This window comes from Phoenix dactylifera, chromosome 1 (genome assembly GCF_051530095.1).
Source record: "Phoenix dactylifera cultivar Ajwa chromosome 1, Ajwa_hap1_PhDact_Kaust_v1.1, whole genome shotgun sequence".
Lineage (NCBI taxonomy): Eukaryota > Viridiplantae > Streptophyta > Magnoliopsida > Arecales > Arecaceae > Phoenix > Phoenix dactylifera.
The window spans coordinates 14,445,381-14,458,099 of record NC_143190.1 but is presented as its reverse complement, the minus strand read 5'-3'; the positions used below and the strand labels follow the sequence as shown (position 1 = coordinate 14,458,099).

The 12,719-nt window shown below is 42.4% G+C and overlaps 1 pseudogene across 1 annotated transcript; it reads left to right on the top strand.

The window, feature by feature from the left end:
• The first annotated feature begins 444 nt into the window (after positions 1-444).
• On the top strand, positions 445-5,151 carry LOC103708275 (disease resistance protein RGA2-like; annotated as a pseudogene). The gene is made up of 2 exons (XR_016404390.1): positions 445-4,402; positions 4,792-5,151. The product of XR_016404390.1 is annotated as a disease resistance protein RGA2-like (transcript).
• The last annotated feature ends 7,568 nt before the right edge of the window (positions 5,152-12,719 follow it).

Sequence of the window (12,719 nt, the reverse complement as noted above, 5' to 3'; positions counted from 1 at the left end):
ATCCTCAATTGATGAGAAAAAATCTCAAAGTGCCACATACATCTTAAATAAATGTACCTTCTTTAATCCTTCATTTAATCCACTATCTGGTACCACCAAGAGAGATGCCTGTCCCCCACAAAAGTCCATGGAACCAGATACCAGAGCTCCATGCAAAGCAAAGCTAATGCTTTCTTGACTACTCTGCGACGTTTGGTATCACATTCTCCTTTGGACTTCTTTTGGCTCTCTCGTGTTTCTCATGGTTTTAGAACAGCTAAATTCCGCCACTCGAAGTTGCTTCTATCCCATGTATGGTGTGTGAATTGTAGACCAGAATTATTCTATCCGTTACCACCAAGAGAGATGCCCCCCACAAAAGTCCATGGAACCATATATCAGAACTCCATGCAAAGCAAAGTTCATGCTTTCTTGACTAGTCTGCGACGTCTGGTATCACATTCTCCTTTAGACTTCTTTTGGCTCTCTCTTGTGTTTCTCATGGCTTTAGAACATATAAATTCCTTCCCTCTAATATTTCCCATTCCCCAAAACTTCGCCTCAGAGATCATAGCTTTGGTTCTCCAATCATCTTCTAAAATCATGGCTGAGTTAGCGCTATCAGCTGCCAGTCCTATTGTCGAAATGGTGGTGAAGAAGTTGGCATCTGGGTTATGGAAGGAGCTGGCACTGGTGCGGAGTGTTTACACCGACTTGGAGAATCTGCAGAGTGACTTATCGGAGATCAAGAACGTGCTCGATGATGCAGAGAAGAAATCTGACACTCTGCGAGGTTGGTTGAAGATGCTCAGAGAAGCAGCTTTTGATGCTGACGATTTGGTCGACGAATTGCAGACTGAAGCGCTGCGGCGAAGAATGGAGGGACATGACCACATGACTGGAAAGGTGCGTGACTTCTTTTCCTCAAACAATCCAATTGCATTTCGATATAAGATGGCCCGCAAGATAAAAGAGATTACGGAGAGATTTGATAAAATTACAAAGAAGATCGGGGATTTTAATTTGATGGGGAAATCTGACTCAGATAAGCCTGTGGACCGTGAAACCAGCTCATTAGTGGTTGAATCTAAAATTTATGGAAGGGTTGAAGATGAAAAAGTGGTCATGAATTTCTTAGGTGGCTCCGACAAGGACAAAAATATCTCCATCCTTTCAATAGTTGGCCTTGGTGGTGTTGGAAAGACTGCCCTTGCTCGATTAGTCTACAATAATGAGAAGATTAAGGAGAAATTTAAGCTTCGAATGTGGGTGTGTGTGGGCCAAAATTTTGATGTAAAAGTGATCTTGCGGGCAATGATTGAACAACTTCCAAATGAGAAAAGCAGTTCCTCAATCTTAGAAACCATGTCATTATTGTTGCAAGAAAAATTGAGAGAAAAAAGATTTCTTTTGGTTCTAGATGATTTATGGAATAGTCAGGAATCGGAGTGGGAAAGACTAAAACCTTTGTTCATAGATGCCCAATTAGGAAGCAAGATCATAGTAACGACACGCATTGAAACTGTTGCTTCTGCTGCATCTACAATCGGAACCGTCTCGGTACATAAACTGCAAGGGTTACAAGATGATGATTGTTGGACTCTGTTCAAGCAAAGGGCATTTAGGTCTGACAGGGAAGAAGATGACGCAGAATTGGTGAAAATTGGAAGGGGAATCATTAAAAAGTGTGGTGGTTTGCCTTTAGCAGCAAAGGCTCTTGGAAGTCTGATGTGCACTAAAAGAGAGAAGGCCCAGTGGCTAGCTATCAAAAACAATGAGATTTGGAAGTTATCTGAAGATAAGATTGGAATTCTTCCAGAAGATAAGATTGGAATTCTTCCTGCACTAAAGTTGAGTTATGATCATTTACATCCTCACTTGAAGCGGTGTTTCACTTACTGTTCTGTGTTCCCTAAAGATTATATATTTGAAATAAAGAGATTGATTCAATTGTGGATGGCAGAAGGACTCATTGATTTATCAGATACTTCTCAAAATGCAGAGGACATTGGCAAGCAATACTTCCACAGTCTATTGTGGAGGTCATTTTTTCAAGATGTTCAAATGGACACATGCAAGATGCATGATTTAGTCCATGATCTTGCATGTTCCCTCACAAAGGGTGAATCTGAATCTTTGGTCATGGAAATGGGCAGGAAAATCATTCCACATGAATGTCGCTATTTATCAGTTGTGCTTGATAATGTGTCATCAATAACTTCTATTTATGAAGCAAAAAGTTGAGATCACTTTTTTTGTTGGGGAAGCTGTATTATGGTATTGATGAAATTTTTTTCAATATAACAAAAAAAATCACCCAAATACGTGCATTGGACTTGAGGAATAGTGGAATTCAAAAGTTGTCTGATAAAATGAGCAGATTAAAGCAGTTACGATTCCTTGACCTATCATATACTGAGATCACAACATTACCTACCTCAATCACGAGACTTTACAATTTGCAAGACATTGAACCTCCAACGATGCGACCAACTACAAGAGTTGCCTGAAGGCATAAGTAATCTAAGCAACCTCAGACACATAGATATATCACGGTGTGATCAAGATTACAACATTACCTACCTCAATCACTAGACTTTACAATTTGCAGGAATTGAACGTCCAAGGATGCCGCCAACTACGAGAGTTGCCTGAAGGCATAAGTAACATAAGCAACCTCAGACACATGGATACATCAAGTTGCTACAAGTTGCCTTTCATGCCTCGTTTCCTGGGCCAGTTGACTAACCTTGAGACACTAGGGATGTTCATTGTTGGTTGGGAGAATGGGCGTACCATCGCAGAGCTGGAACATCTGAACTCTATTCACGGTAAGTTAGAAATTACGAATCTGCATAATGTACGAAGGATGCGAAAGAGGCTACGCAAGCAAATCTAGGGGCAAAGAGCAGATTGAATAACCTGAAGCTTCAATGGAACAGAGCTCCGGAACCATCATCTACAGAAGTGGAAGTGGCAGCGGTTGTATTTGAAAGGCTCCAACCTCATCATAATCTAAAGGTGTTGGATGTAAGTTGTTATATGGGCATCAGATTACCCATTTGGATGGCAAGGGCAGAGCTAGCATCATCTTCCTTTCCAAATCTAGTTCGGCTCATCTTGTGGAGTCTCGAAAGGTGCGAACATGTTCCATCCCTCGGTCTATTGCCCTTAAAACATCTCACAATGGGTGAAATGCATGCTGTGAAGAGAATCGAAGATGAGTTTTATGGAGACGGTGGCGGCAATGCATTCCCGTCGCTAGAGGCGTTGTGTTTATCGGACATGCCCAATTTGAAGGAATGGCATACGAAACCAATGATGGGATCCGGAGGAAGGCAGATGGCATTCTTTCCTCGCCTTTCTCAATTGTGGATAGACTCATGCCCCGAATTAATGGCGCAACCATGTATCCCGTGCTCTGTGGAGGATCTTCGCATAGAAATGAGCAACGAGATGCTCTTATCAGCAGGGAGCCTTGCAGGGTTGTCCAAACTCAAAGAGCTGGAGATTCGGGAATGTGGAGTATCGTTGTCGTCATCATCTAGGCGGTGGGATGGGCTGCAATACCTCACTGCCCTTGAGAAGCTACAAATTTGGGGATGTGATGAGCTGACTTGTTTGCCTGAGGGTATTATGTACCTGGCCTCACTCCATACCCTTCATTTAGATCAAAATAGAAATTTGAGGAGTCTAGAGGGGGGAGGAAGGAAGCAGCAGCAGCAGCCCACCCCCATCTTTCCTGCACTGCAAGATCTATCAATTAGTAAATGTCCCAACTTGGCAACGCTGCCAGATGGCCTGCAATACCTCACCACACTCCAAGCGCTCTACATCGACATCTGCCCCAAGCTGGTGCTGCCAGATGACCTGGGGCACCTCACTACACTCCAGAAGCTACGTATCTCCGACTTGCCCCAACTGGCAATGCTGTTAGATGGCCTGCAAAACTTCATTGCACTCCAACACCTGGAGATCTACAACTGTCCCCAGCTGACAATTTTGCCAGATGGCCTGCGGCACCTCACTACACTTCGAAAACTAAAGATCTACCGCTGCCCTCAGCTGGCAAGGCTACCAGATGGCCTACAAGACCTAACTGCACTCCAAATGCTATACATCGACGACTGTCCTCAGCTGGCAATGCTGCCAGATGGCCTGCAACACCTCAATGCACTCCAAATGCTGCATATCTACCTCTGCCCCCAGTTGGCGAGGCGATGCAAGAGGAAGACAGGCGAGGACTGGCACAAAATTGCTCACATTCCAGACATCAAAATCTGGCCAGAAGAAGATGAGAAAGAAAGCAGCAAGCCATCATCTACCTTCGCAAAGAAATTCCTAGGTCAGTTTGGGTGCGCACGCTACACGGGCCATAGCTGAGGCGCCAATAGCGCTATCTATCGGTGAACTGCCTTTATTGGTGCGTCACTTTTCCTTTTTGGCTTTCTTTCTTTGTTTTTTTATTTTATTTTATTTTTCTGCACGCACTGTTTGTTCTCAAACATCGGATATAAGGGAGAGAAGCGGAACATATTTTCCTTTTTTTTTTTGCACTCACTGTTTGTTACCTCCCGTTCTTTATTATTTATTTTTATGTACAAATTTAATTTAAAATGCATATTTTAGGTTTCAATATGACTGTTGGCATGCTGCTGAAAAATTGTTAGATTCATCCAAATATATGCTTGTTTATTTTCATATATTTTACCATTTTATATGAAATTTGTGTGAGTGATTGGAAAGATTCATGTACTTTTACTCCACCATGCGATCTCCAATTTGGTTTTCTCCCTTATTTTCTATGGACAGGTCTTCCTAGACTGCTGCTTTGGTTCGAGGAACTCAGCTATCATCAACTTTAAGGACCTTGGGATCATGCCAATCTACCTTTAAAGCCTCACAGATCTCTAGAGCTTGCAAATCTTTTATTACCTCTGGAGAGATGATGTCAAGAGGGTGGAGTCAGAAATTAGTACCAAAGTGCTTGCTTTCCTCTCCTAAACAAAAGATATCCTTGTTTGCTTCTGTTTCTATTTATTTGGTCTTCTGTCTTGTGCTGCTTATTGTCATTACCATGAATAATGTCACATTTTTTTTTCTCCTCTACTTTTATTTTTAAAATATAGCAGGGTTCTATTTGTATATATCACTCAAATTATATTGTCAGAACGCCATCTAAGATTTTTGTTGTCCCCTTGTTTTTTGCTTTGTCATTTATCATTTTCTCAAATGGGAATTCCCGCTGTTCCTTTGGATTGTATTCCAAGAACAAAGAAATTCAAAAGATTGTTGATCGTTTACTATGGCCTCTACCTTGCACATTTGGCTTCTTTTCTTGGTGTACGTACAGTCTTTATGAATTATTAGTTCATTTGTGCTAATCATATACAACTTGATCTTGTCACAGAAGGCCAACCACTACAATGAATCTAAGACAAATTTCTGCGAACAGTGGATTTTCTTAAGATTTTTCTCTACTAGATTCAACTTTGGACTTTTAGTAGTAGATCTAATTGGCTCTTGACCCTATGTTAGAATCGACGAGTATAATAAATTAAACATTATTCTCAAGTGCAGCTAAAAAAAAAGGCGGAATTTATAGATGAATGAAGAATTATTTGAAGGGGGTTATATTCATTTGTGATTACTTATTGTGAGAAACTGAATAGTTAGCTTGAGGTATTATGCAGGACAATGAGCCTTCACTATGAAACGCCAATAGATAGCTCGTGACACCTCACAACTCTCCAAGAACTTATGATTAGGCTGCTACCCCAAGTTGGTGAGGTGATACGAGGGAGAGAAGAGAATACTGGTACATGATTGGTCACAACCCAGATGTTGGAATCATTCCAAACGAAATTTGCCCATAGTAGAAGAGGAAACAAATATAGACGTTAAAAAATCATCCAAAAACTGTTGTACAGGAATCAAACAGAGGAGAGGAGCAGAAGAGCCCGGTCAAGGCGACCTTATTAAAGAGAACATTCGGGACATCAAAGCCGATGTGAGGCCCAATAGTCCCACATCGGAAAGACTCGTTCCAGAGCCTGGGCATATGAGGCGGGTGTCTCCAAATCCTGCAGACGCGTTTTGGGTGGAAAACAAAACCGGGGAGGGGTGAAGGACGCTTGCGTGAAGCCCCAGAACCGGACAATATCTGGCAGGGGATATAGCATCTGCCCTCTTCCACTTTTGCAATCCGGAGTTCTTTGAACCGGAAGCGAGGAGGTGCACAGCTGGCTCTTATGTCTAGTTTCGAAGCCAATACACATACACAGTCCTGCCCAATACAATATCAACCCGAAAGCCTTCGATGGGATAATAGCCACATATCTCTTATCTTATGTGCATTGATGAACACATCTAACTCATGCGTAGACAGTGCCTGAATGTGAGGTTAGGCGTGCAGGATCACCTGTCTATTTCGATGTGTCGAATTTGGTTGGATAGTGCGAACGGTATTTGAACTAAAAAAGGCACCTTTGATAGATCCTGGGTGTCATGAAGACTATGATGAAAGGAAAGCCAATTGAAGCAAAGTTTCTAAGCCGACCAGAGGCTAAGGAGAAAGGTGGTTTGAGGAGTCAGTCACGTAGTCTGAAAAGAAGAGCTTCCTTGGTCGATTCAAATAGTTTGCCAATCCTTCACATTCCTATATTTGTGTAAGGGCTCTTCCCCAGCAATCATCTTTTCCCTTGTAAAAGAGTCAGTTTCATGCCATCCGGGTCCCGAATGTTCTCTTTAATAAGGTCTACTGCTGCTTAACCTATCAGACAGTTGGGATTGGCAACCTGCATGTTTGGGTCATGTTTGAAGCAATAGAACATAACTATCTTTGTTGGTTCATCATCTTCCCCCTTGCTTTTCTTTCTGCTTTCCCTCTTAAGAAAATGCCAAAACATTTACATTTAGTAATGGCGAAACTTCATGCTTATCTGTTTCATCAATAATCTTATTATGTTGCTTTGCATGCTTGCTTTCAAATTCCAAGAATATTGCCTCTTAATTGATAGATGCATCCTATATTTTTTTTTTCTTGGAATCTGCTATCGTCTGTTTGCTAATTAACTCTTTTTTTTTTGCATTCTGTAAGAATTCGTAAAAAGTCTACATTTTCCACCCCTTACAATCTCAATAACCACTCTAAATCTTGTTGTGCAGTTTTTATTTCCTAAACAAAACGTCAACTTGAATGTTGTTTAGCATGCTCTTTCTAAATATTCAAAATCAGTAGCTACAAGCTGATGCCTAGGGAGGCACCACCATGTATGGCCCTTCTATCTCTCTGAAAGTATGTTTCTTGTAATCAGGATCCAGATGAAAGACTGTCCAATTTCTTAGAATCTGCATGAATGTTTTTAGAGTCACTAAATTGTCTAATTCTTTCTCTGCAGACATTTTAAGACTAAATTCATTATGCAACATGTCACTGGTGTTCGAAAGGACTTGTCAACCACGCTTGAAAGCCATGCATAACTTCGGAATCTGTCAGATTTCTAATTTCTCTTTTCTTCCGGGAAACAATACCAAAAAGGAGAGATGCAATTGTCAGCAATAGAAACTCACTTCCATTTCCACTGATAAAATATTAGTTTATTTTTCTCTGTCAGTATTTATGTTTTTCTGAATTATTTGCAGAGATGTTCTTATGTAAATCATTTATGTTATACCCGGACAGATCATTCTGAAGATTTTTCCTTATTCTTAGAACCAGCACCATTTGTGATGATTAGTTACATTTTACTTATGCCTACTTCTTCCTCGAAAAGAAAGTTAATCTACTATGGATGCTTGAAAATGATAAAGCTTAATCAGCTTCTATTGGTACATTATCATTTCATGTGTTGCTATCATTTTTTGTATGTGAGCTTTATGTGTGTATTGATATTTATAATCAACAATGTTCCATTTCAAAAAAATAACAAATAATATTGTAACGCCCAATCCTTTAGCGAACTGGGCAAGGTCCATTTGACCGAACCGGTTAGTCAAACTAGTCAAACTTTCATATATTTAAAATTTTTAGAATATCTTAATGGAAGGTACAAAATATAGAGCTTCTAAACAGTTTATGTACACAAAAGGTACGTTCATCCCAAAAGATAGAAATCCTGCTACAAAAAGAGTACCTCTTGCTGCTATCACTGGCGGTGATCTGGAAAAAAATATAAATAAAATGGTATGAGCTACACGGCTTAGTAAGTAATTTTGCATAATCTTATCAGATCGATTATAATGCTAAACATGTTTAATTTAGGTTTTGAGAAGCTAACATGTATATTATTTAACAATTCTTCAAGATAAAATATTCGTACTGGTGTTTTATATCAATGAAAATACAACATAAAACCGTATACCGGCATGCCATAGTTTACACTCTCGAATGCTACGGCGAAATCATTATCGGCCACTGGCAGGGCCAGCTCAATCATTATCGGCCACTGGCAGGGTCAGCTCAGTCATTATCGGCCACTGGCGAGGCCAGCTCAATTGCTTTCAGCCAGTAGCATCTAAGAGCCCATAAGTAGTACCCCTTGCAAGTAGTATTTACACTCTCGGATGCTATGACGAAGTTATTATGGGCCACTGGTGAGGCCAGCTCGATCATTCTCGACCACTGGCGAGGCTAGCTCAGTTGCTTTCGACCAGTAGCATCTAAAAATCCATAAGTAGTACCTCTTGCAAGTAGTACACATAGCTAGATGCAATTCATCATCATATCTTATACTTATAACACAATTACTATATTAAGTACAATTATAGTATCATAATCCATCTCACACATAAATCAACTTGCATGCATAATCCTTTAAAGTCTTAACAAACATGATATACACATGATCCATAAAGTATAAGATTAAAAACATGCTACTTACCTAATTAAATTGCATCAATAACACATCATAAGTTATGTAAGTAAGCGCGTACATGATTTATAACGTAATAAGATTAAGGCAAGTTACTTACATACATGATCCATAAATAACAAGGCGTATACATGATTCGTAATAAGATTAAGGCAAGTTACTTACATACATGATCCATAAATGTAATAAGATTAAGACAAGTTACTTACAACAATTGGTTTTCCAATTTCTTACGTTCGGGTGACAAATCCTTGATTATCTAAATTAACAACATAGGGGTCACATTATTTTCTATTTATTTCATAATTTTCTAATTTATCATGAATTTACTTGCTTGGATTTCAAGTCCAATTTACCCAATTTGGAGTCCTTAGGCTTAATTTAGAATCAGATTGGGTTCACGTAGGTCAATTGGGTCTTTAATTAAAGGATTGGGCCTCGTTCATGATTGGATCTAGCCTTTTCTAACCAATTTGATCTTCTGACTAGGTCAATAGGCTTAGTCCCAAGTCTAATTGGTTTAATTTTGGCCTAGGGTCAATGTGGCTTATTTGGGCTTGAGTCAGGATTAGCCCGAAGCTCAGCATACCTAATTGATTTCAAATAAAGCCTAATTCCACCAATTGAAGGCCAAATTTAACTTAATTGGGTTCGTACCCAGCTCAATTGGGCTCGGGCTTAGCCCAATTCATTCAATTGGGCCCGCTCAGACTTAGCTCAGTTTAATTAGCTCGGACCCGACTCAATTGGGTTGAATTTAATCCAATTTACTCAATTAGGTCCGTTCAGACTCAGCTCAGTTTAATTGGGTTTGGACCCGACATTATTTGGGCTTAAATTTAGCCCGATTTATTTAGTTGGGTTCGGGTTCAAGTCTAATTGGGCTCACCAAATCATTTTCTTTTTATTTAGGACTAACGGGTTCAGACCGATACCCGGATTCGACCTGCTAGGAAGGACCCGTTAAGGGTCTCATTTTCCAGAGGCTTCTCGCCTCTTCATCTCCTGCCCTCTCTCTCTCTCTCTCTCTCTCTCTTTCTCCTTCATCTCCACCGGAACCCTAGCCGCTCTCTTCTTCTTGTTCCGGCCTTGTTCGATCTCCTCTCCTTCCTTTAGCTGGGCAACCAGGGAGTGAGGCTTCCTCGGCCTACAGGCCGAGGCGGTGCTCCCACCTCGGTGCAGCAGAGGAAGAGAGGTCGACCCCTCCTCTTCTGCGAAGCGATGCCGGAGAAGGGAAGGAGGGTTTGGAGATGGGGTCGAGGCCCGGTCTCATCCGGAAAGTCCTCATCTACTTCGACCACGGCGAAGGAGAACCGTCATTCGAGGATGAAGCTTCAAGGTCCTGGTAAGTAAAATATATTTATTTTTGTTTATTAATTTTCTTCTTTCTTCCCCTTCTTCTTTTCTTTTTCTTTCTCCTTTTTTCCCTTTTTCTCCTTCTATGGTGGCACCACCACCTCCTCACCAGGAAGAGATGGGGCATCAACCGGAGGGCTGGTGGCCCGGTGACCGCACCTGGTGCCCTAGGGCAACTGCGGCCGAGCCTGCAATGCCCTAGGTGCTTGCAGACCGAGCCCAACTGGGTTTGGCCCGGATGGCTGCTGGACCTGGGCTGGTCCTGGTTAGTCTCGGCCTAGTTCATTTATTGGGCCTCGGCCGGCCCTGGGTCATACTCAAGCTAGCCCGTGGCTTGTCCTTGTATGTGGGTCTGGCCTAGGGTGGAACCCGTCGGCCGTTTTCCATCTCTTCTGTGCCAAAGTTTTCTTCCTTCTATTTCACTGTTGAAACAAAGGGGAGAAACATTCCACAAAGGAACTCCCCTCTTTCTTTATTTAAACTAATTTACTTAAGTAAACCATGTCTTACCTTATTCCTGGTTGGCTGTAGTCGAGCAGTAATCCCTTCAACAATTCCTCCTTCCTCTCCTCAGGGCTCTAGGGTTCTTTTCCTTTAGCTCTCCGAGTCCAAGATTCGGCTTCTCTAGTACAGTACTCCAGAGGGGCTAAGGTTTAAGAGGGTACAATAATCCTTGGTTAAAAATTGAGAGTATAAATAAACCCTCCCTAAGGCGGTGACCTCTGAAGAGGTGGCACCCTCTCCTTCCTCCTTGCTCCAGAAGCCTACAGCGGCACTTTTCCTCAGGCCAGCTGGGCTTGTCATTTCAACCTGGGTGGGAGGTGTCGGACTCCCATTCTGCATGGATGAGGACCCAATAGCTGGCCTGCTCCCTACCGGCCAGTTGGGGCCCATCACTTCAATGAGGTGGCATACCTCAGTGGGCTACCAGTCATGGGCCCATTTCGGCCTGTTTAAGGACCTGGCCCAAATACTCCTATACTGGGCCTCTAAAACACTAGGCCCAGTTAGTTTTGGGCCCAGATATTACAAAAGGAATGTTAAAAGTGAAGCAAAGCAAGACTGATGAAGTAGTTGAAGTCTATGTCCATGTGTACAAATGATGAGGCAATGATTGATTTGATCAAATCAATCATAATAAATTATCTTTGGTGTCATATCGTAGATTGGCTGAAACTGTCATCCAATCCATGATAACGGAAATTTATTACTGTATGAATTTATATGCATTGGTGCCACAAGTTAGAGAAAAGGATGAAGGCGAAGAAGGGGAGGTGGCGTCGATGCAGAGGCAGCATCGGGATAGAGGCGGTCGAAGAAACCACAGGGTGTTCCAGGGGCTCTGCATTCGTTTCTCACGGGAGCGAATGTTGTTTTGGTGGGCGCCTGTCAAGTGACATCAATCAACTACATTGGATCAAACTCTCTTCTATCCCAAAGGCCATTGTTGTTCCATCTACTGCCTTGCTAGCATTGCCGCTTGCTTTGAAATTTTAAAAACCATCTCTTCTGCAAACCCAGCCCTTCTTCTCATATTAGAAATTCTCATCCCCACAATATAATCAACATCCCATTCTTCCTAGCATAGAGGCTAGGCTTATCCTAGCCTCCGACAGTGCCCGCGGTGGAGGAGGACTCTTCCTCCTCCTCTACGTGGTTGAACAAAGCTCTACCCTGCTTTGAATGGGAAGAGGGTCTTTGGGCAATCTCTTGGTGTTGGGCAGGGCCAACAGGCCGGCCCAGTGATGCTGGGTCTTACAAGTACATTGTGCCAATTCATTTCTTCTCACTACTCTCAGCGAGAGGATGCCTGGGTGTTTTTTTTTTTTTTTGCTCACCTTCTTTCCTTCGCTGCCTCCCTCCAATCGCAACTTCCCCTGACACCTCTTCCTTAAAACCCTAACCCTACCACTCTCCTCCCCCGCCTTCCTCCCCTCCCTTGCTGCCAAGTCTGCCCTACTCAACCTCATCTTCCTCCTTTGCTTCTGTGCCCCATGCTATTGAAGTGTTGGCACCTCCATCTATGCTGACTTCATTGCCGCCTTCACTGCCAAATCTTTCTTCGACGACCCCCACTGCTTCACCGGCCCCTACTTTGCTTGTTGTGACCATCAGATCCACAACCTCACAGCCCTTATTGTCACCATCTCCCTCCTACTTTGCTTGTTGTGACCATCAGCTAGGAGCGCATCAACTGCTTTTCTTTATCTTTCACCCCACCTCCCATTGAGAGATGGGCTCGGGTTGCTCCTATGATGCTCTCTTTCATTGCGGCCTTCCTTGCATACCACGAGCGAGCAACCACCTACTAGGTTCGCATAGGCAATTGGCCAGAGAAGGATTCAGCTCTTCACTCTCAACCTCACCATTGCTATCCTCTTCCTTTTGGCATTGGTTAGCTTTCGAGAGAGGAAAAGAGGGGTTGAGTGGCCGGAGCAACACTCGTGATAGGGCGCAGATTGGAGGGACACTCGGGAGGCAGAGAACACATTTAAAAGTTTTGGAAAAGAG